The sequence below is a fragment of the Panthera leo genome, chromosome B1 (genome assembly GCF_018350215.1).
Source record: "Panthera leo isolate Ple1 chromosome B1, P.leo_Ple1_pat1.1, whole genome shotgun sequence".
NCBI lineage: Eukaryota > Metazoa > Chordata > Mammalia > Carnivora > Felidae > Panthera > Panthera leo.
Genome location: NC_056682.1, coordinates 53,067,063 through 53,091,519, shown reverse-complemented (window position 1 = coordinate 53,091,519; position 24,457 = coordinate 53,067,063). Strand labels below are relative to the sequence as shown.

At 36.1% G+C, this 24,457-nt stretch overlaps 1 pseudogene; it reads left to right on the top strand.

Annotated features, from left to right (window-relative positions):
* The first annotated feature begins 6,883 nt into the window (after window positions 1-6,883).
* On the top strand, window positions 6,884-8,277 carry LOC122218376 (annotated as a pseudogene).
* Window positions 8,278-24,457: the final 16,180 nt, after the last annotated feature.

Sequence of the window (24,457 nt, the reverse complement as noted above, 5' to 3'; positions counted from 1 at the left end):
TCCTAAACTGTGTTGAATAAGTACTGAGGAGCCCCAATTGGAATTGGAGATCCATCTACCACGACTTCCCTTCTTTCCAAATGCATGCCTCCCAAAAAATCTTGCTTACTTTTCCCTGGTCAGATTTGCCAAAATTTGATCAAGTATGGAGACAACATAGGTAGTATGCAATAGCTCTTACTTCCTCTCAGGAACTTCTTAATCCTTCTTCCTCCAACTCCACCACAACCAAGTAACACCATTCAGTTATTTACTCTGCTTTTAGAATAATCTTCCAATTAATAAATCTGATCCTATTTCTCTTCTGCACAAGAAGTATTACACAATAAAATTCAAACTCTTCAAGATCACACTCATGGTTCTCAGACATCTGGGCTCCACCTACCTCCAGATCTTAACTTTTACTGTTCTTTCTCATTGCTTTTATATTGCATTCAAACCAGACTGCTTGCAAATCCGTTAGCGGGCCTGGGTTTTCATGCTTTTTTTTTTAAGCTTTTCTACTTGAAATGAACACTTGAAATCAACACTTGCAAAACTACTTATTGAGTCTGTAATTTAAAATCTTATCAATCTCAAGTCTCATGTTCATCATGGGCCTACATTATTCCCTATTAGAGATAATCCCTCCTGACTTTTTAATCCCACTAGAAAACAATAATCCACTCTCCCTTTTTATTGTAGTTACAGGTATATGGTTAACTGCTACATTGCAGTCCAATGAATGTTGCCTTACTAAAGGCATATTCACACTCTTCATGTCTTATGTTATATTCATGTTCTCCTACAATGCCCCTGGCAACATCACTGGTCATAAAATGGGACCACTTAAAGAAAAATGAAGTGCTCTAACTTATGGTCATCACCAAGACCCAAACACATGAGATACAGCCTCTTCAACCTTTTAGCCCAGCCCATTCACCAGTTTCCTACCACCCAGGGCAAAACAATGATCTGCTCAACTCACAAAATCATGCAAAATAAGCCATTGTTTTAGGTCACTAAGATTTCAGGTGGATTGTTATGCATTCGAGAGATACCTGAAACAGTATGTTTTTCTTTTCCACTGGATTGAAAATGCTTTAAATGGATTCGACGTGGTTTTACTTTGTTGAACAATACTGAGCACAGTTCTTTATAAACTATGTATATTAAATAAATATCTAATTTAATATGTAATAATGTTAAACTCATTATAAATCTAGGTTAGCATGAGAGATTTTTAATCCCTATTTTAAAATAATAGGAATATCAGTTAACTTTTTTTTAATGTTTTATTTATTTTTGACAGAGAGAGTCAGAGCATGAGCGGGGGAGGGGCAGAGAGAGGGAGACACAGAATCCGAAGCAGGCTCCAGGCTCTGAGCTGTCAGCACAGAGCCCGACGCGGGGCTCGAACTCACAGACCACAAGATCATGACCTGAGCCAAAGTCGAACGCTCAACCGACTGAGCCACCCAGGAGCCCCAGTTAACATTTGTATAGTAATTTAATATGGTTCAAAAATGGATAAAAAGTAGACCAACTCTAGAACTAGTAAACAATTATAGTAATGTTGCATAATACAAGATTAATATACTAAAGTTAATTGCTTTCCTATATGCCAGCAATGAGCCATTGGAATCTGAAATTAAAAACACAACAAAGAAGACTTTTAAAAAAAGAAGAGATATTCCACATTCATGGAGAGGAAGACTCATTATTGTTAAGATGTCAGTTCTCCTCAACTTGATCTATAGGTGCAACAAAATCCCAGTAAGTTGTTTTGTGAATATCAACAAACTGATTTTAAGTTTATATGGAATGGCAAAGGACCCAGAATAGCCAATGCAATATTTAAGAATAACAAAGTCTGAGAATTCATACTATCTGATTTCAAGATTTACTCTAAGGCTACAGATTCTTACATGTGTTTGTGTGGATTGATAGCTCATTTCCTTTCATCACCAAATAATATTACCTTGTATAGATATATCACATTAACCAATTCACATATCAAAGGATATTTTATTTAATTCCAGATTTTGGCAATTATGGATAAAGCTGGGTTTTACAGGTTTTGTGTGGACATAAGTTTTAAACTCATGAAAGGAGCATAGAATAATGTTTGATCAAAAAGCTGTGCACCCTGTGGCCCAGTCAAGCTGATACATAAAATTACTGTATTATGAATTTTTATTACTTATATAATAAAAAGGAAAAATGTATATAATACAAAAATATTTTTCAAATGGACTTTCAATATTTCACCTCTATAAAAGCCATTTGCACAATAATAGCTCCTGATATTTTTCTGGGTGTTTCTGTGAGAGTGTTTTTAGACAAAATTAACATGTGAATCAATAGACCAAGTAAAGCAGATAGTCCTCCCTACTGTGGGTGGGTGTCATCCAATCAGTTGAAGGCCTAAATAAACAAAAAGGATGACTCTCTTCCCCAAGTGCCTGACTTCTTTTGAACTGGAACATTAGTTTTCTTTTTGCCTTCAAACTTAAATTGAACCATTGGCTCTTCTTGGTTCTCAGGACTTCCAACTCCAACTAGAATTAAACCTTTAGTTCTGCTAGGTCTCCAGCTTGCCAACAATTCACACTACATATAATGGTACTTGCTCTCTTCCATAATTATGTAAGCCAATTCCTTATAATAAATCTCTTTATACACACACACACACACACACACACACACTCTATTGACTCTGTTTTTCTGGAGAACCCTATTCATATAGCTAAGTACAAATTAAATCTTGTTGATCAGATGACAAAATTACTTCCTAGTTTTTGCAAAGTCCACTTGCACTGAGGTTCCTCTTTTATTCATTAGGACTGATTTGTGTCTATTCTTTTCCCAAGAAGCCTGACTTCCTTTTCACATATACTTTGATAATAAGATTAGCCTGGGGTGCCTGGGTAGCTCAGTCAGTTGAGCGTCCAACTTCGGCTCAGGTCATGATCTCACAGTTCATGAGTGCGAGCGCGTCGCTCTCTGTGCTGACAGCTCAGAGCCTGGAGCCTGCTTCGGATTCCGTGTCTACCTCTCTGTGCCCCTTCCCCACTCATGCTCTGTCTCTGTCTCTCAAAGATGAATAAACGTTAAAAAAAAAATTCAAAAAAAATAGATTAACCTTACAATTATTTGTGTAACCTTAAAGAATTTGTTTCCTATAGCACAAGGGACCTACAGCTACATCTTTGTTACTGCCCTAAATATTACAAAATTATCCACAAATTATCTACATTTTTATAGTGTTAACTATAGTTATTTCTGTAAAATTTTTCCTTAAAATATTCCAGACTTACTGTCTTTTAAGTCATAAGCAGTTTTCAGAATTTATATTACTTTCATTTTCATGAGAATTAAAAATAGATGTCAAGTAAGTATGTCTTGCTTGTTTCCTTTCTATAGAGATCTTTTCCAAATTATCTTCTTATCCTATTCCTATCTCCTTTATTCTGTGGACTCCTTTGATAAATCTGTTAGGTTTTCTTTCTTTCTTTCTCATGCACATCTAGGATCAATTCTGGCTTGCCTTTTTTTTTTTTAATCTGAAAAATAATGGCTGGAGTTTGGGATCCCCTACAATTAACAATAACCTTCTTTTTAATGACCTAATTCTGAATTTCCTGCTCAGTTTTTCACTAGTTAGAGAAAAATGGGAGATTTCTGACAAGAGTATTGTCTAAAATATTTTTGCTGAAATTATGGAGTCAGGATGAAATTTCCAAGTGCTTTTCTATCTAGCAAGGCTTCTGGTTTAGACACATCTGACATATGCTTTACAACTTGCTTTAAGCTTTTTCCCTTACTGTTTAAACTCTGAGTTGGTAAAATGTATTTACTATTAATGAGGGTTTACTATTAGCTTATGAAATGTGGAAAAATAATGTGCAGATTGCTTGAAAAAAAAAAGTATTATAGATTTACATTTACTCATTGTTTTGCCTTAGATTCCAAGAAGCTCAGTGATAAGTAAATTGCTCTACTACATTATTATTTTTTTTAAAAACTAACTTTGTCAAATGCTTTTTCTGCATCAATTGTGAAAATCAGATGGTTCTTATCCTTTCTTTTATTAATGTGGTGTATCACGCTGATTGATTTGTGAATATTGAACCAACCCTGCAGCCCAGGAGTAAATCCCACTTGATCATGGTGAGTAATTCTTTTAATGTACTGTTGAATTCGATTTGCTAGTATCTTGTTGAGAATTTTTGCATCCAGGTTCATCAGGAATATTAGCTTGTAATTCTCCTTTTTAGTGGGGTCTTTGTCTGATTTTGGAATCAAGGTAACACTGGCTTCAAAGAATGAGTTTGGAAGCTTTCCTTCCAATTTTATTTTATTTTTTTGTAACATTTTGAGAAGAATAGGTATTAACTCTTCTTTAATGACTAGTAGAATTAAATTCTGCCATTTACAACAATGCAGATGGAACTCGAGTGTATTATGCTAAGTGAAATAAGTCAGTCGGAGAAAGACAAATATCATATGATTTCATTCATATGTGGAATTTAAGAAACAAAACAGATGAAAATAGGGGAAAGGAAGGAAAAATAAGACACAGAGAGGGAGGTAAACCATAAGGGACTCTTAAATACAGAGAACAAATTGAGGGTTGCTGGAGGGGCAGTGGGTGGGTGGATGGGCTAAATGGGTGATGGGCATTAAGGAAGGTACTTGTTGGGATGAGCACAGGGTGTTATATGTGAATGATAAATCATTGGGTTCCGCTTCTGAAACCAATACTACACTGTATGTTAGCTTACTTGAATTTAAATAAACAAATTTTTAAAAATAGTAAAATTAAAAAGTTAAAAAAAAAAGAGTAGCTTATCCTTAGCTCTTTTCTAATCGCATTTCTGGGCCATTATATCCTAATTAGAATTTGCTACATACATATGAACATTATCAGCCTCCATAACTTTTGTTCAATTTGGTGGTATATTTAATTAATAAAACAGAAGTATTTATAAAGGAAACATGAGTATATTCTTTACAGGTAAATACGAAATAAAATTCACATTGAGATCGTTTTCCTTACATACAACAAAAAAATAAGAAACATACTGTAAAATAGTGCCTGCTATGATTCCAAAAATTTCTGAAACATTATACTGGTATGAACAATAAGCAAAGCCTTCCAAACACCCTCAGCCCCTAAAAAATGCATCATCATATAAACTTTGATCAAGAACTTAACATCCAAGAGCATTTTCTTCAAGTATGATAAAAGAGGACTTCCCTCTATTATTAAATGACTCTTTATCCTTCATAAATTCAGTTTGATTTTTATAGAACAAGTATATTTAGAATTATTTTTTAAAGTGATAATATTATACAAGTGCCTTATCATATAGGAGCTTTTATGCCTACTAGAGAAATAAATGGCTATCTCTTACTTTAACTAACATGAGGCTGTTAGGCCAACCAACTCTACATGTAGATACAGGAAATTCAAATTTTGCCTCTGATGGGTTTAGCTGACCTTACTACATGCCTTTTTCTCAGACAGGATTATAGCAACACGTTTAAAAAATATAAAGGTTATTTTTAAATTCATTTTCTTTGTTACATTTTTAGAATTCAAAGTCATGGAGCTATTCTTGACTTCATATTCCCACATCTCTTTTCACTTCTAGAGACAGAAGTTATCATAGGGAAATATTCTTTGACAGCTAAAACCCAGGCTTAATATTCTATTTCCTGTGAAGAGAGATTGGATTATATAAATGTGACATGTGTCAAATGGCAATTTCAAACATTAAAAGTATTATCTTACTTGGAGGCCACCACCTCTGAATTTAAAGAAGAAATTTTTTAATTAGTTAATAATATTAAACATCATATTTTGATCGCCAGTCATTCTACATTTTATACCAAAGTCCGTGTTGTGAATGTTTGATATCAGCTGTAAATACATGAACGCTGTGGTTTCAGCATGTGGCCAAACTCCAAGTCGCATCTTGTCTTTTTGGGGTTTGGGCATTCACAGCATGTTGTTTTCAACAGAATTAGAACTCCAAGTCTGTGCTCGACACAGTGCCAAATCTGCAAACAAACTCTTCCAACACATAAAATGCAGTAATGACCCTGACAGTGATGACTTTGACGTAGCCCAAATGAAGACAGCTGGAGCTGTGTGCCCTTTAAAAGCAGTCAAAACTGTTCAACATCAAGAAGAAGAAAAAAAAAACAAAACAGAAGTTGTCACAATGCAAATGTTTACTCAATTTAAGTATACTCTACTATAACCAAATATACAAATAACTGATCTGAGTTGACTAATGTTTTGTGTATATAGAAGGGTAGGCATTTTTCGAGAAACACAATGAATTGACAGTGATAACTTACTGCAGAACATCAAAATAGGTGAGATAAAGGAAATAAATAATTTTCAACCAGTTTCCTTAGCAACTAACCGATTGACATAAAAAAGAAAAGGATTTGTTCTGTCTGCTTTGAACTATAAGCTGCTACATAATTTGCCTATTATAGACTTCATAGAGGAGTATCTGATATATAGGCTTTTTTCCATTACCTCAATGTCCAAAAGTCCTGGGATTTTATCAACTTATATTTAAAAACAATGTTTTCTATCCACTATTTCGACTGAGACTATAAGAAACATAAACAAAACCAGAGAATTTCACTGGATTTTTACTATTATACTGAAATACCTGATTTACCTTTATTGTTTGGAATTGCATGAACATGACAAAAGTCACGGTGAAAATATCTGGATTTGCATTTCTATGACAAATGTGATGGGAAGACAATTTTGCAATAGTGGTAAAAAGAGAGGATCTTGGCCACACCGTGATGAGCCAGAATCTGTTTGTAAGTGCCAAGTGAGAAGTGTCTCCATGCTACATGGGGATGGGCAATGGACAGTCAGAAGGATATTCAACCCCAAAGCAGCAGCCAACAACACATATCTCTGGGAAATGTCACACAGAAAATGACATAAAATCCTGGGATGCAGTTGGATGCAGAGAACATGCATACAGAATAACGTACAAAAAAAGAATTAAAAGATTGGTGGCTTTTGATTCTCAACAAAACATGGAATTCAGAGAAATACCTTCATTTGGATTTGGATTTGCTGTTTTGCTTTTCATTGTTACAAGTTTTTCATTAGCATACTCTCTTTATGAATACAGCAAAATATACATGATTTCATTTTTAAATCACAGTGCATTTAGGTGTCTATTAATAGTTTATAAGAAAATTATTTTTTGTTCAACTACATGATTTACACTTTAATTTTACTGTGTACATAATCTGACACACAATGAAGGTTAAAAAGTGCTTCCCCAAACCACACTTTTAATCAAAGCCTAGAATCCTCAGGGGCAATTGTTAAAAATGAAGGTTTCTAGAGCTCTCTAAAGGACTGATTAAATAAGTTCCTTGGAAACCACTGTTTGACATCACCAACTGTAAACTCTCTAGCATCACACTGTAGAGAACATACCGACGCACTTACTATCGGTGTGCATACATGGTCTGGAGTTATATTTTTCATTTGTTACTTGATATAGGCCTTTCTGTATCTTCATTTAATGCTTGACTATCTTTTTAAATCTTGGGAACAGAAAAAGAGTTTTTTTCTTAAGTTTTTTATGTTAATTCCAGTTAGTTAACATAGTGTTATATTACTTTATATTAGTTTCACTTATAGTGATTCAATACTTCCATAAGAAAGAAACTTTAATGATTGTTTTCTGTAAGTCAAAATCAATCCCAAGGAAATGGATGAAGCATTCTCATAGGACAGGTGCAGTTTCCGAAGTGTAATCCTTTATTAAGGTAAAAAAAAATCCTTCAGGATATAAAAATAAAAGGGATTAGTTTACCCTGAATTATTGGATAAATGTTTAAGACTTTTGCCTTGATCTTAGGGATATGGAATTGATGATCACACATATACTCCATCTTTTCCAGGATTCCATCATTATGGAAGAACCTGGTGGCCTCCTTAACATTTTGAAGATTAAATATATCCCAATTATTAATAGCTCTATTAATATCTATGTGTCTGGGACATTCAAAAATTTATCTATGCCAGTTTTCAAAAACACCTGTGTTTCTATAACCATCCTTGAATACTAAGTCTACAAATGTATTACATCCTATACAAAGAACTGCCATGCTCAAATTTTCAGTGTTTCATTGGTTCAGGTTTTCCTTTAGCCACACCTTTTGTAATTCTATAATTGTGCCATGTTCTTGACCTTTTTAGACAGAGGAATTCCCATAAATGTGATAGCTCTATGAGAGCCTTTAAACAAACCCCACCTCATTGAAAAATATAGTTATTCTACTCTTAACTGTTCTTAATTTGGCCACAGGTCCTTTGGATACCAATACTTAAATTAAATATTGTTATTTTGTTAACTAGACAGCAGTTTAATGGAAAAAGTATTACCCCTAGAATGCAACACTGCCATTTCAAGCAATTACCTAGTTCTACGTCTCCTTCATCTATAAAATGGGGCTGATGTGACCTCTTGCCTACCTTGACAGTTTTAAGGGAAAAATGGGAAAATAAATATAAAATTGCTTTTAAAATATTATTTTGAATGGTGCTCATAAATATAAATACCAGTTAGTCTGAATTTGAAGTTAACACATAACTTGCCCCCTACTAAACCACTGACCAACAACTATGTACTTGCTTTTCATGAAAAGGATATCCATGCCTATGGGAAAAGCACTAGAAATTGGTTAAAATCTAGCCCTGCTCCTCAGTGATAGGCCAGTTCACTTCATTTCTTTTAATTTCGGCTTTATTATCAAAGCGTAGGAATTATGATGGAAATAGTGCTGCGAGACTCGGAAACTATATTCAGAGACTGAACTTATGAAAAATTCAAAAATAACAGATGAAGTCAGAAATGACCAGTCTTAAGGAAGAATAAAATATGTAAGGTAAGAAAGTGTAAACTGAGAAATGCAAAAATAAGTTGCCTTTTCACACATATAAATACACGCACATCTTCATCCCTTCTAGGTTCCATGTAGGAAGTTAGTCAAGAGAGAATGGTCATTCGAGCAGAGGGCTCAAGGATGAGAGGAAACCTGCCATAGAAAGACAAGGGGAAGGAGCATTCCTGAAATAGAGGAAACGGCTAGTGTAAAAGCTGTGGGTAGGAAGTAAGCTTGCCTCAAGGTAGGTGGAGGCCAGCACACTTAGGGTCTTGTAATAGGAAGCCACTGGGGCAGTAAGCAGGAGAGTGACACAGTTTAAAACTCAAAAGATTACTCAAGCTGTTCTGTGACAATGAACAATACAGAGACAGGTGACAGCGAGGAAGCCCAATTAGGAGCCACCTGTGATAATTCAGGCCAACAATAATGGTGGCTGGGCCAGGGTGGTAGCTTGGAGGAAGGAGGAAGCAGCTGGTTGTATACATTTTGAAGTTGAGCTAATATGACTTACTGATGGATTGGTTCATACTCAGATGCCCAGTAGACACTATGGGCATCAGTGAAAGGCTTTGGGACCAAATACCCACAGTGCCCCTTGTTAGCTGGCAGCGTGATTTGACCAGGGTTCATTTTCCTTATTTGTAGGATAAACATGAAATAATAGCACCTATCTCAAAGGTTTGTCACAAGACAAAATGAAATAATCCATAAAGGCTTTCAGCCTAATAAAGGCTAGCTATTATTATCACCATTATTCTAATTATTACCATTTTCCACCAATGATTGTATTAAGCCTTAGGATTGATCTCTCGGCTACTGACCTTCTTGTCCTCCATCCTCTTCAGATTGCTCTTTCTCAAATATAAATTTCGTGGCTCTGTCCTGCTGAGAATCTTCAGTGGTTCCTCATTCAGATAAAATTAACTCTTGGGAATAGTATATTTGGTCTTTGGTAACCTGACTCCTTTCTTACCTCTGTCACCTCTTCAACCCACCTCTCACTTTGTCTTTTGGTTTTAAGGAGATATTTATAGCTCCTTAAGGAGGTAACAGGTCTTATTTCTTTCCTGCCTGTGCCTTTTCTTATGCTTTTCTCTCTGCCTGAAATGACCTTTTCTGGTGTCCTTCTCTGAACTTTTTAGAGTTTAACTTGAGTGTAGCTTCCTGACGTTACAATGTGATACAGAGTCCTCTCTTAAGAGGGCCCATGACATCTGATCTAGATTATAAATTCTAAACAAGAAAAACTGCTATGATATCAAGCTTGGTCCAGTGTGGAGCACGTAATGTATGCTCAATAAATGTTCAGAGATTTGTACTTTAAAAAAAATCTTAAAACATAAAATCTGTTCCTCTTTTGACATCCTTTTGACCAGAGGAAGACCTTCTGATATGACACCCATGATTGCTGGGATTCTCAGAGTTCATAAAAGAATGTTAACTCTACTCACACATCATATATGACATATGCTTGTGAATTCAGCTGGCATTAGCTGCATGAAGTTAGTTTTCAGAGACTAGCCCACTGGACCAGATAATATTGTATATACTCCTCTATCAGTCTAGATCAATCGAGAAATGTGAATTCAAACTATTTCATTTTTACCCCATCCAAATTATTTTTACTTAAAAGGAGCTCCAGTGTCATGACATCAACATGTACTGGGGATTATTAAAACAGTCTTTGAAACACTTAAGAATATTGACCCTAAAGTTGTGGGAAACACTTTTACACAATTACTACTTTAGGTTGAATGGCAAGAGAAATCCCTACATTATCATACTTCATACTTCATCTTGTGAAATTGCTCACATTAATTTTCTTATATGGTAATTTGCTTATTAATCAGAATGCCTTAGTCTCATGCATTGCTAGTTATCTTAGAACCAAATCTGTACCACTCTCATAGTAAGTATAGAGATTACAATAGTGTAGTGTTTTTTGGTTTTGGTTTTCTTGCCTAATTCTTAATCTATTGTCCCCACCCTATTCTACTTTCTCCTTTTGTCTTACCTCAAATTATGAATCCTGGTATTAATCAGTAACACTAGTTATAATAGAGAGTAACAAATATGCTGTGGAATCTCTCATATGCATAGAACCTTATCTCATATTGACATGCACAGTCTAGGAAAGGTGACTCCAGCAGACTGAGCCTACCTCCAGGTGGTCATTCCAGAACCCAGCTAACTGAGCCTTTGCCATCTCCATTATGTGGCTTTCGATGTAAACAGATGCCATTGTTACCCCCATTCAATAGGAAGAGAAAAAGAACGCAGAGGTATAGACATAGAACTTTCTTATGGCCAGGCCTGAAAGGGATCCCCACCACTTCCGTTCACAGTCTCTGGCTAGAACTCAGGAAAATGGCCTCACCTACCTGCTTTGGGGGCTTGGATATACAGTCTAATTATGAGCCCAAAGAAGAACCCAATGTCAATTTGTTAAACAGCTAGCAGTATCTTCTACAAACATATTGGCAAGTCTCAAACCCTTACTAGACAAGCAGAATAAGATTAAATAAAAGCACCCATATGGAAGAATGTTTTTAAAACATTCATAATAGAAGCAGAATATTAGGTTAAAAACTCAAGTTAAATGATGTAGGATAGAAAAGTCATTAATCTCCCTAAATTTCAAAATTTGTTACACTTAAAGAAAATTAAACACTTAAGAAAATAAATATTGAATGTTATTTATTTATATTTTTTAAATTTTATTTTAAAGAGAGTGGAAAAGTGGAAGAAAAGGGAAAAGGGAGAGAGAGAGAGAAAGGGAGTGAGAGAAAGAGAGAGAGAGAGAGAGAGAGAGAGAGAGTCTCAAGTAGGCTCCATGCTCAGCATGGAGCTCGATCCCACAACCCTGGGATCATGACCTAAGTCAAAATCAAGAGTTGGGACACTCAACCAAATGAGTCACCCAGGCACCCCAAATGTTCTTTTTTTTAGATTAAGAAAATGTTTCTTCATTTTGGAAACGAAAACATTACCAAAACTGAATTTAATTTAGTGTACGGTGTGAACATTTTTTATAGAGCATATTTTTCTCAGAATAAGACTGACTATTGATTTGTGCATACAGAATTTTACTGGAGGATGAACATATTTTCCTAGTAATGCCATTGTGTTATACTGTCATACTCATTTTAGAGAACGAGTCAAATGAAGAACAAACCACTTTTTACATAAGATAGGGATATCTTATACACCTAAATTATATGATGTACTTAGAGTAATCAAAATCATGAAGACAAAAAGTATAATGGTGGTTTCCAGGACGGAGAAAGAGGAGACTGGGTATGGTTTCAGCTTCGTTTCAACTTCACAAGATGAAAAGAATTAGGGAATGGATGGTAGTGATGGTTGCACAACAATGTGAATATATTTCACATCACTGAACTGTACATTTAAAAATGGTTAAGATTGTAAATTTTATGTTACGTGTATTTTAACTCCATTTAGAATAAGAAGAGGAAGGGGCGCCTGGGTGGCTCAGTCGGTTAAGCTTCCAACTTGGGCTCAGGTCATGATCTCATGGTCTGTGAGTTCCAGCCCTGCATCGGGCTCTGTGCTGACAGCTCGGAGCCTGGAGCCTGCTTCGGATTCTGTGTCTCCTCTCTCTGCCTCTCCCATGCTCATGCTCTGTCTCTCCCTGTGTCTCAATAACAAATGCACATTAAAAAAAGTTTTAAAAAGGAGAAGGAGGAGGAGGAGAAGAAGGAGAAGAAACCTAAAGAATAACACATGAAGTAGTGGTTAATTTGGTATTTAAAATATGGGCAAAACCCCTATATAAATATCAGCAAAGTGAGCCATGAACTATATTGAAAGCCTAAGGTATTGAGACCAAGAAAGTTTTCATGCTAGAAATGCAAAAAGACCGCAATTTATTAAGAAAACTACTAAGGAGGGCCCCTGGGTGGCTCAGTCAGTTAAGCGTCCAACTCTTGGTCGTGATCTCATGATTCATGAGATTGAGCCCCTTGCCTGGCTCCACACTGATAGAGCAGAGCCTACTTGGGATTCTCTCTCTCCCTCTCTGCCTCTCCTTACTCTCCAAATAAATAAATAAATAAATAAATAAACTTTAAAAAAAAAGAAAAAGAACTAACGAACAAATATCAACAGATTAAAGGAGAGAAGCCTCTGATCATCTTAATAGATACTGAAATTGCAATTGATAGAATGCAACCTATGCTCCTTTAACAAAATCCTAATCAGATAGAGATACGAGGAAACCTCTCTAAGTTGCTGAAAGCATATTTGGCATAAACCACTGGAGCCTCTGACATTATCACTGTCAAGGTGTTTCTTACTCAGGGCTTGATCCCTGTGAGCTAACATCAATCTTTTCTGTAGGCTCAGCTTCGTCATTGGTTCTGTTTCTCAAACAGATGAAACAATGGCTGCAGAAGATGTAGAAGGCTTCGGTCAGGTAGTTTCTAGAATCAAACACAACGCCATTTTAAAGCTCTGATAGGAATCACATATAATTTCAAAGTCACTGCTTTGTCTGTGACATTGCTTAGGTATTTATTGCAACTAATTTTGCACTAAGTGGAAAGGCTATATTTTTTCCTTCTTTCCCAATAATTCTTTAACTGACTCCCTTAGTTAGAAAAGGAGGTGCATTTTTCCTGTTCAGTGTACACTTTTCCCCCATATATTTACGAAACACAGAAGCATGGACAGGGTGTGTGCTCAGAAAACGAGCCATGGTCTGCGGGCAAGGGAGAAACCAAACACTTGAGCTAGACCACCACCTTCTGTGAAACAAAAGAAAGGCTTCCAGTTGCCAACATGGTGAGTTGCAAGAACCAGAGAAGACATAAAAGCTTAAGAATTCTGCCAAAAGAACACAAGAAGAGCGGTGTAGGTGTGCTGATATGAAAAAAGGAAGCCTCAGTCAATAACAACACCATCAAACAGAATACCCTGTCCAAAGGTAACTAACAAAGACTTAAATAGGTGTCCGCTACTTCAAATGTAAAGACAGTCATACCAAACTACAAGAAACATGAAAAATAAAGGAAACGTGTCATCACAAAAAGAAAATAATAATTTTCCAATACTGAGGTTGTCTTCCCAGCTGTGCTGGTCATAGTTAGAGTCGAATTCTTGTTTCTCTCCAGCAGCATTCAGAGTACTGACTGAGGCATGACCTCCATGTCTGAGGAGAAGAGGGCAAAAAAAAAAAAAAGAAAGCAAATAAAAATTTCAAAGGGCATTAAAGGGACACAGCCCCTGCTGACTGCTTCAGGACTTCAACAGGAAGTCTGTACACGAGACCCTGGGAGTAAGTCACTCGAGGATCACCCCCCACAAGAGGCATCCCCAACACCTGAGTGCTAAACCCAAACCTTCCCCCAACTCAGGCTTGCTCCCAGGTGCTGCAGTGAGCAGGTCTGGTAACTAGAATGCTCTCAGAAAAACCGACCAGGGTCTGTTTCCCAGCAAGGGAAAACTCTGCAGTAAACTGGTGCTTTAGTGCCACCCTCTGGAAAACAAAAAGAAGTTTCCTAGCAGCCAGCCTGGTAAATTGTAAGAACGCGAGGATACATAAAGTATTTAGAATTCTGCTACAAGAGGCAGACAGGAGTGGAGCAGGTCTACCCACGCAAATCCTAAACAGCCCCAGAAAAGCAACAACAAGGAACGGTGCCACATCTGAATAAGACTAATCAAGGAAGTATGCCATCACCAGAAGGAAAATAATAATTCACAACAACTGAGTTCAAATCCATGGAACATTGTGATCTAGGTGATAAAGAATTCAAAATAGCTGTTTTGAGAAAACACTAACTCAGAAAGATATCTGCACCCTCATGTTCACAGCAGCTTTATTTACAATAGGCATAGACATGGAAACAACCCAGGTGTCCATCAACTGATGAATGGATAAAGAAATTGTGGTACAAATAGACACAAGCGAATATTATTTAGCCATTATAAAACACACACACACACACACACACACACACACACACACACAAGGAAATCCTGCCATTTGCTACAACATGGATGAACTTTGAGGGCATTATGCTAGGTAAAATAGAGAAAGGCAAATACTGTATGATCTCACTTATATGTGGAATCTAAAACAAATAAGCAAGGAAAAAACACACCAAACTCAGAAAAAGATATGATCTGTGGCTACTAGAAGCAGGAAACTAGGAAGACAGGGAAAGGAGGAAGCTTGTCCAAAGATACAAACTTCCAGTTACAAGATAAATAATTACTAGGGATGTAATGTACAACAGTTAACACTGCTGTATAATATACAGGAAAGTTAAGAGAGAAAACCCTAAGAGATCTCATCAAAAGGGAAAAAGAATTTTTCTTTATTTCTCTTTTTATTGTGTCTATATGAGATGATGGATACCAACTAAACTTATTGTAATAATTTCACAATATATGTAAGCAAAACTATTACATGGTATGCCTTAAACTTATACAATGATGTGTGTACATTATAGTTCAATAAAACTGGAAAAATCAAACCAAAAAAATAGCTGTTTTGAAAAAAAAACTTAATGAGCTACAGGAAAACTCAGCTCAATGATATAAGGAAAAAAATACATGACCAAAATGGGCTCATTACCAAAGATATAGAAACTGTAAAAAGAACCCAACAAATTCTGGAGCTGAAGAATTCAGTGAATGAGGACAGGTTTCAAGATGGTCGTGTAGGAAAATCCTGAGCTCATCTCCTCTCACAGACCCAACAAATCCACAACTACATATGGAATAATTCCCTCTGAAGGGAACTAAGAAACTGAATCAGTAGAGCCTCTCAAACAAAGGACAGCAAGCACCTAGAGAGGTGAAAGGGGGTCCTTAAGCCTCTGCATAGGAGAGAAAAAAAAACCCAAAACACATGGATTTGAAAAATAACAGGGAATATATCCAGGAAAACGATAAAACTGAATGGAAAGGAAACCCCACTCTTAAAGGACTCAGGCACAGACCCCCTCAACCTAGAAACCAGCATTAAAACACCATATTGAAACACCCATAGACCATAGGTGATGGAGACCCCCTGACTAATCTTGGAGCACCTGCTGAAGTGGGAGGAGGTGACTGGGACTCCCTTGGGGACTGAGACACTGGTAGCAGCCATTTTTGCTGTATTTTTCTGCTATGCTGATCCTGGAGCTGGCAGGCAACATTTTGAAATCCTTCCTTTAGACTAACCAGGTGGCCTGCCCCACTGGATGCTGTGCACAACCACAAACTTTGGCTGGAACTATTGTTGACAAGACAATTTCACACCCAGCATATCCACAGCAGTCACAACCGGGTTTCCTAACCGGCCAGGTTGGGGTCCCACCCCCCCACACACCAGCACGGCCTCAACAGTCATGGACAGACCATGCAGCCAGCCCGGCTAGTCCCACAAGTCAGTGCACCCCCAGCAGTCACGGCCCCACCACAACAGCAGGGCTTCATAAGAAATACTAAAGGGACCTCTTTAAGTGGAAACGAAAGGGCCACTGCTAGAATTAAGAAAATAGATGAGAGGAAAAAATCTCCCAACAAAGGCAAACATACAATAAAAGTAGTGGATCAATCACTTATAAAATTAGTGTGAAGGTTAAAAAACAAAAATAGTAAAATCAACATCACTGCAATAACTAGCTAAGGGATACGCAAAATCAAAAGACTTAAAATTTGCCAAAAACATAAAACATGGGGGGATAAAATTGTAGAGCTTTTAGAATGCATTGAAACTTAAATGACCACCAATCTAAAATAGACTGCTATATACACAGGCTGTTATACATGAGCCTCCTGTTAACCACAAACAGAAACACCTATGATAGATACAAAAAAAATATAGAGAATAGAAGCCAAACATTACACCAAAGAAACTTATCAAATCATAAGGGAAGAGAACAAGAGAAGAAGAAAAGAACAGAGAACTACAAAAACTATCAACGACATGGTGTACGTACCTGTCATGACGTTAACACCTTAAATGTAAATGAACTAAATGCTTCAATAAAATAAATAAATAAATAAATAAATAAATAAATAAATAAATAAGGTGAATGAATGGATTAAAAAAAAAAAGACCCAATTGGGGCGCCCGGGTGGCTCAGTCAGTTAAGCATCCGACTTCAGCTCAGGTCATGATCTCACAGTTGGTTAGAAGACGTCCAAGTTTGGCAAAGCTAATAAATTATTACCTGTACCCCATTATCTCAATGTGAAATGTTCTCCAAGATACTTTATAATGAAATTATCAAATATCAACAATAGAGAACAAATCCTAAAGGCATTCAGAGGAAAAAAAAAAAAAAAGTGTGTAAGTTACAAAGGAACCACTATTAGTCTATCAGTGAATATCCTGTCAGAAACCCTACAGGCCAGAAGACTGTAATGATATGCTCAAAATGTTAGAAGACAGTAATTGCCATCCAAGGATAGTCTATGGCAAATTTTGCCTCAGATATGAAGGAGAAATAAAGACATCCCCAAACAAAAGGTGAAGGAGCTGATCGCCACTAGACTCGCTTTATAAGAAAAAATAAAATGAGTTCTTAAAGCTGAAATAAAAAGATGTTAATCAGCAACATGAAAACATATGAAAGTATATAACACAACTGGCAAAAGTGAAAAATATATTGTCAAATTTAGAAAAGTTTAATTCTATAAAAGGGTAGTGTGTTAACCATTTAACTCTGATATAAAGATTAAAGGAAAAAAGAATATTAAAAAATGACTATAGTTATTTTAATTTGTTAACAAACACACAACATAAAAAGAGGTAAACTGTGACATCAAAAATATAAAAGGAGAAACTATATAAAAGGGAGGAGTAAAAGAGTAAAGCTTTCATAGACTATTGAAGATAAGTTGCTACCATCATAAAATGGACAGTTTTATCTATGAAATGGTTTATGTAAGTCTTATGGCAACCATAAGGCAAAAATCTAGAGTAGATTCACAGAAGATTTAAAAAAAAGAGGAGGAACAGAGCATACCACATGTAAAATCACCAATTTACAAAGGTTGGCAGAAACAGAAGGAAAAAGAAACAATACAAATACAAAATAGCAAGAAAGCAATCAACAAGAATACATTAGTAAATCTTTATGTATCAATAATTATCCCATGTAAGTGGATTGAATTCACAATCAAAAGGCACAGAGTGGCTGAATGACTTAAAAAAAGGGGGTGGGGGGAGTGCCTGGGTGGCTGAGTCAGTTAAGCGTCCGACTTCAGCTCAGGTCATGATCTCACGGTTCATGAGTTCAAGCCCCGCGTCAGTCTCTGGACTGACAGCTCAGAGCCTGGAGCCTGCTTCAGATTCTGTGTCTCCCTCTGTCTGCCCCACCGCTGCTTGCACTCTTGTCTCTCGCATTGTCTCAAAAATAAATAAACATTTAAAAAAATTAAAAAAAAAAAAAAACCAGATCCAAGTATATGCTGCCTACAAGACATTCACTTTGATTTTAAGGACACAGGCTGAAAGCGTAGGGATGGAAAAAGGCATTCCATGCAAGTAGAAACCAAAAAAATAAATAAAATAAAATAAAATATGTGTAACCAAAGTTTGACAAAATACACTTAAATCAAATGGTAAGAGACAAAGATCATTACATAATGATAAAGAGGTCAACTCATCAAGAAGATATAATAATCAAAAATATATATAAACCCCAGCATCAGAGTATGTAAATATATTAAGCAAATGTTAACAGACCTGAAGGGAGAAAGACACAATAATACAACAATTGTAGACCTCGGTACCCCACTTTCAGCAGTATATAGAAAACCCAGAGAGAAAATCAACAAGGAAATATTGGACTTGAACCATACTTTAGACCAAATGAACCTAACAGACATTAATAAAACATTCTATCCAGCAGCAACACAAAACACATTCTTCTCAAATATACATGGAACATTCTCTAGAACAGATCATATGATAGAATGCAAAATAATGGTCTTAACAAAGTTAAGAAGAATGATATCATGCCAAGTATTTTTCTGATGATAATGGTATGAAACTAGAAATCAAAACGCAAGGAAAGCTGTAAAATCTACAACTGTGTGGAAACTAAACAACATACTTCTAAACAACCAATGGGTCAAAGAAGAGACCAAAAGATAAATCAAAAAATATTTTGAAACAAATGAAATGGAAACACAATATACCAAAATTTATGAGATGCTGCAGTTCCTAGAGAGAAGTTTATAGTAATAAATAAATATATTAAGAAATTAGAAAGATTTCAAATAAACAACTTTACACCTGAAGGAACTAGAAAAAGAATACACTAGCAGACTGGATATAGAAAAAACGTACCTCGACATAATAAAGGTTATATATGACAAATCCACAGCACACAACATACCAAATGAAAAATGAAAGCTTTTCCTCTAAGATCAAAAACAAGACAAGGATGCTCGCTCTCACCACTCTTATTCAACATAGTACTGGAAGTCCTAAGTAAAGCAATTAGGCAAGACAAAGAAATAAAAAGCCTCCAAAACAGAAAAAAAAAAAAAAAAACCTGAGTAAAATTGTCATTGCAAATGATACAATTTTGTATGTAGAAAAACCTAAAGACTTAACCAAAAAACTATTGGAACTAATCAAGAATTTAATAAAGTTACAGGATATAAAATCTATATGCAGAAATCAGTTGCATTCCTATACATCGAAAAACATGAAACATATGAAAAGGAAATAGAGAAAACTATCCAATTTACAACATGGTCAAAAACAATAAAATATCTAGGAATAAGTTTAACCAAGGAAGTGAAAGATCAATAAAACAAAAGCTACACGACTATGCTGAAGAAATCAAAGAAGATATAAATAAAAAGATATCCGTATCATGGATTGGAATAATTAAAATTGTCAAAATGTCAATACTACCCAAAGCCATCTATAGATTCAGTACAATCCCTATGAAAATTTCAATGGCACTTTCACAAAAATAGAAAAAACAATCCTAAAATGTTATGGAACCACAAAAGACCCTGAATAGCCAAAACAATCATGAAAAAGCAAAATAAAGCTGGAGGCATCACACTTCCTGGTTTCAAACTATAATACAAAGCCGTAATAATTAAAACAGTAGAGTACTGACATAAAAATAGACACACACAGCAGTGGAACAGAATAGAGAGCCCAGGAATAAATCCCTGTGGATATGGTCAATTAATACAAAAAGGAGGCAAGAGCACCCAAAGAGGAAAGGATAGTGTCTTTGACAAATGGTGTTGGGAAAACTGAATGCACACATGCAAAAAGATGAAATTAAACCCCTCTCTTATGCCACTCACAAACATTACTTCAAAAAGGATTAAAGACTTAAATATAAGACCTGATACTATAAAACTCCTAGAAGAAAACACAGAGAAGCCCCTCAACGTTGGTCTTGACAATGACTTTCTGGATATGACACCAAAAGCACAAACAACAATAGCAAAACCAACAAGTCAGACTGCCTCAAACTTAAAAGCTCTGCACAGCAAAAGAAACAGTCAACAAAATGAAAATGCAACCTATAGATAGAATGGGAGAAAATATTTGCAAGCCAAATATCAAGTAAGGGGTTAATACCCAAAATATATAAAGAACACGTGTAACTGAAAAACCCAAAAACAAACAATCCAACGAAAAGCAGGGCAGATGAACTAAGTAGATATTTTTTCTAGAGAAATCCAAATGACCATCAGGTACTTGAAAAGATGCTCAACATCACTAATCATCAGGGAAATGCAAATAAAAACGGCAACCACATAACACCTCACACCTGTTAGAACAGCTATCATCAAGAGGACCAAAGGTACAACATGTTGCTGAGAATGTGGAGCAAAGGGAACACTTGCACTCTATTGGTGGGAACGTTAATTGGTTCAACCACTATGGAAAACAGTACAGAGGTTCTTTAAAAAATTAAAAATAGATCTCTCACGTGATCCGGCAATTCCACCTCTAAAGAAATGAGAACAGGATATCAACGAAATGTATGCAGTCCCGTGATTATTGAAACATTATTCACAATACCCAAGATATGGGAACAACCCAAGTGTCCATCAGTGGATGAGCGAATAAAGAAGATGTAATAAAAATGGGATAATTTTGTATATTAAATTAATTGATTTTCTAATGTTGGCCCATCCTGTCATTCCCAGATAAGTACTGCATGGTCATGATGTATTATTCTTTTACTTTGAAGTCAAATTCAATTTGAAAATAGCTTATGTAGCATTTGTATCTACATTGATAGGTTGGTATTTTTATCTTTTGCTGTCTGTAGTAAGTAGTATCTAAGGTAATCCTCAACTATCTCTTCCAATAGGTTCACACTCACATGCAAACCTGTCCCCTTGAGGGTGAGCTGGATTTAATTACTCAGATATAATGAATAGAGTCTATTATCTGAGATGGGATGCCATTTTCAAAGTTAGATAAAAAAGACTATGGCTCTTATTTTGAGTATGCTCTCTCACTCTTTCACAGATGACTTGCTCTTGAGCAAGGCAGTTATCCTGTCATGATACAGTTCTGCGAAGAGGCCCATGTGGCAAAGGACTGAGGCCTGCCAATGACCACATGAGTGGGTTTAGAAAGAAAACTCCCCCAACCTTCAGATAAAAATACAGCCTCAGCTGGCAGTTTTGTCTGCAACCTCACAAGAGACCTTGAGCCAAAGTCACCCAGCTAAGCCATGCCCAGATTCTTGATCCACAGAAGCCATAAGGTAATAAATGTTGGTTGTTTTAAGCCACTACGTTTTGGGGTATTCTGTTATGCAGTAATATGTAACTAATACATCGTCCTTGTGACATTTCTATAATGTGGTTATTCTATTTCATAAAATGTGTTGAGTAGCTATCTTATTCTATCATCTGAATTATTCTCATAAAATGGAAATTATCTATTCCTTGAAAGCTGTGAATAAATTCTAGCTTGGATGTGAAAAGATAGAACTTTGACTACTTGCAACTTTATCTTATTGGCCAACTTTATTGATTTATACTTCCCTAAAGGTTTCCATTTCATTCAGATATTCAGGGAGTTTGTAGTTTTGTGTTATAATATTTAAACTCTTCTCTACCTGTTATTTAATGGAAAAGAAATAAAGCAAAATAGTAATGATCTTTCAAGTGGTGGAATAATGCATTACATTTATCATCATCTTAATTTAATGGGTTTTCTAATTTTAAAATAAAAAATACTATTTAGAAATCAGAATAAAAAATAAAATGTAACAGAGAGTATACAAGTATCTATGTGTGTATATGTGAATACATATTTGTTTATATACAGAGAAAAAGTTACTAATAACACAAGTATATTCAGTAGAAAAACAGGAGAAGATGTCAGAAACCTGTAAGGTAAGAAGTGAATGGAAAGAATTGGAAACAGAGCATATACTACTATTTTCCTGAGATGAAGGCGGGGACATTAGGGTCTTACATAAAAAGTAAACTAAAGAAAAGAAAGGTTGGGGCTCCTGGGTGTCTCTGTTGGTTAAGCATCTGACTTCAGCTCAGGTCATGATTTCATGGTTTGTGAGTTCAAGCCCCGCATCGGGCTCTGTGCTGACAGCTCAGAACCTGGAGCCTGCTTCGGGTTCTGTGTCTCCTTCTCTCTCTGCCCCTCCCCCACTTGTGCTCTCTCTCTGTCTCTCAAAAATAAATAAATGTAAAAAAATAAATAAATAAAATAATTTTTAAAAAAGAAAGGTAATTTTATGTTTTGTTTTTAAAGTACAGGAACTTGAGGATGTTTATAGACTGCAAATAAGGAAATATTTGATTAAGAAAGATTGCAGCAACAAGAAGGAAAAGAAATCATTGATGCAACAAGGACTCTAAAGCTTTCAACACTGCTGAGTACAGGGAAGGAAGATAGACAATTAACACTTGATTATAAATTATTTATTGAGTATCTAGCGCCTTTCTTGAGAGCTGTATCCAATAAAACCCAGTAATTCCTAGGTCTAACTTTACTATTTCATGGTAAATTAACTCCTTTATCCTTCTTCTGTGACAATGTGTACTTGCATAGCTTGATAGCTATCTGGTTTTCTTCTCTGTGTTCTTTTAAGGAAAGGAATTTAACAAAGTGCCTTATTTTTTCTTTCTGAGGCCCTAAGCAATTTGGTGATAAGCTACCTTTCAACATTCACCTGGTGCCCACCAACCCACCCCCTGAATGCAGTGAACCTTACTCCTACCCTTCCTTTGATGTCCCTGATTGCCAGCCCATGGATCACATAATGTTCTTGGGCTTCCTGGGCAGCCTTCCAAGCCCACCTCCTGGCTCCAGATCTACCTGGATGGGAAACAAATATTTATAGAAAATGTCAAAGCATCACTGAAAATTCCGCCCTCAGTGTTCCACAAGGAAACTTGGAAGACTTGTGCTCATGAATTTGATTGTTTTGCAACACAAACTGTACTTCCAAAGCCTTTCCTCATAATCAAGAAGACAAGAATTCTGAGACACATGAGAAAAATCAGTAACTTCTGAATTGATGATCAGAGATGCTAAATATTCCAGGTCAGACAGGTTTAAGTAAATGGTGCAGTCATCAATAACCAGGACATATCCCAATGACCCTCCGATCCCTCTGTGGAGTTTTTAGGATACTGGGAGGCATTTATTCCCAGGTACTATTTTCCCAGTAATGTCAGGGGAAAAAACATGAACCCAGACTTAGGGAAAGTCATCCCCAGAGCTCTCAGCCCACGTGGCCCTACTAAGGCTAAGGCTTTTGAGGTTTACCTCTTTCAGGACCTCCAGTAACAGCACTACATGCCTCCACCAATCCTGTATCCTGAGTTAGCTCAAGATGTCATTTTCAAAGTCTCAATAGTCAGGGAGGACCCTCTCAAATAATGTAATTATATGTTCCATTCAATGAAACCCTGAAGTAGAAGCAGCACCTAAAGGAAGCACAGCAGAAAGGAGCTGGAGTAAGACCATCTAAGAAATATAAAGATCAAATAAGATCATGAATGTGAATGCACTTTGCAGTTGCTAAAATTGATATTTTTACTATGTCTTCTTTAAGCATTCCCTAGCAGCTCCCAAACTACTCTGGTGTTCCCTTATGTTCATTTCCTTCGTGTCTATGAGGTAATTTGTGCCACTTTGCCAGACATATGTTCATATTGCATTGCCATTGATTTTTCTATATTACTTGCTGTCCTAAGTGCATCAAAGGTGTGCTCTTCCTCTTTGATTCCTCTCACATTGCATATAACTGTGATGTGTAAACAATTTGTATTCACTAGGACTTTAGATATAAACATTAGTTGATTTAATTCGGTCGGGTGGACAGAGAGGCAATCAAGCAGAAGCTTTTCTATGTCTCAGTAGTCTGTGTATGGTTTCAAATATAATTGCATTGTCTAAGTCTGCTAATACAGACTCAAAAAATATTAATAAATAGACATGCTGTTATACTAGTGTCTCTTCCCGTTGTTGGGAAATAAACTGAATACTTTAACTCTGTAAATGCCTTAACCTTTACAGTTCTGTCAGGAACCA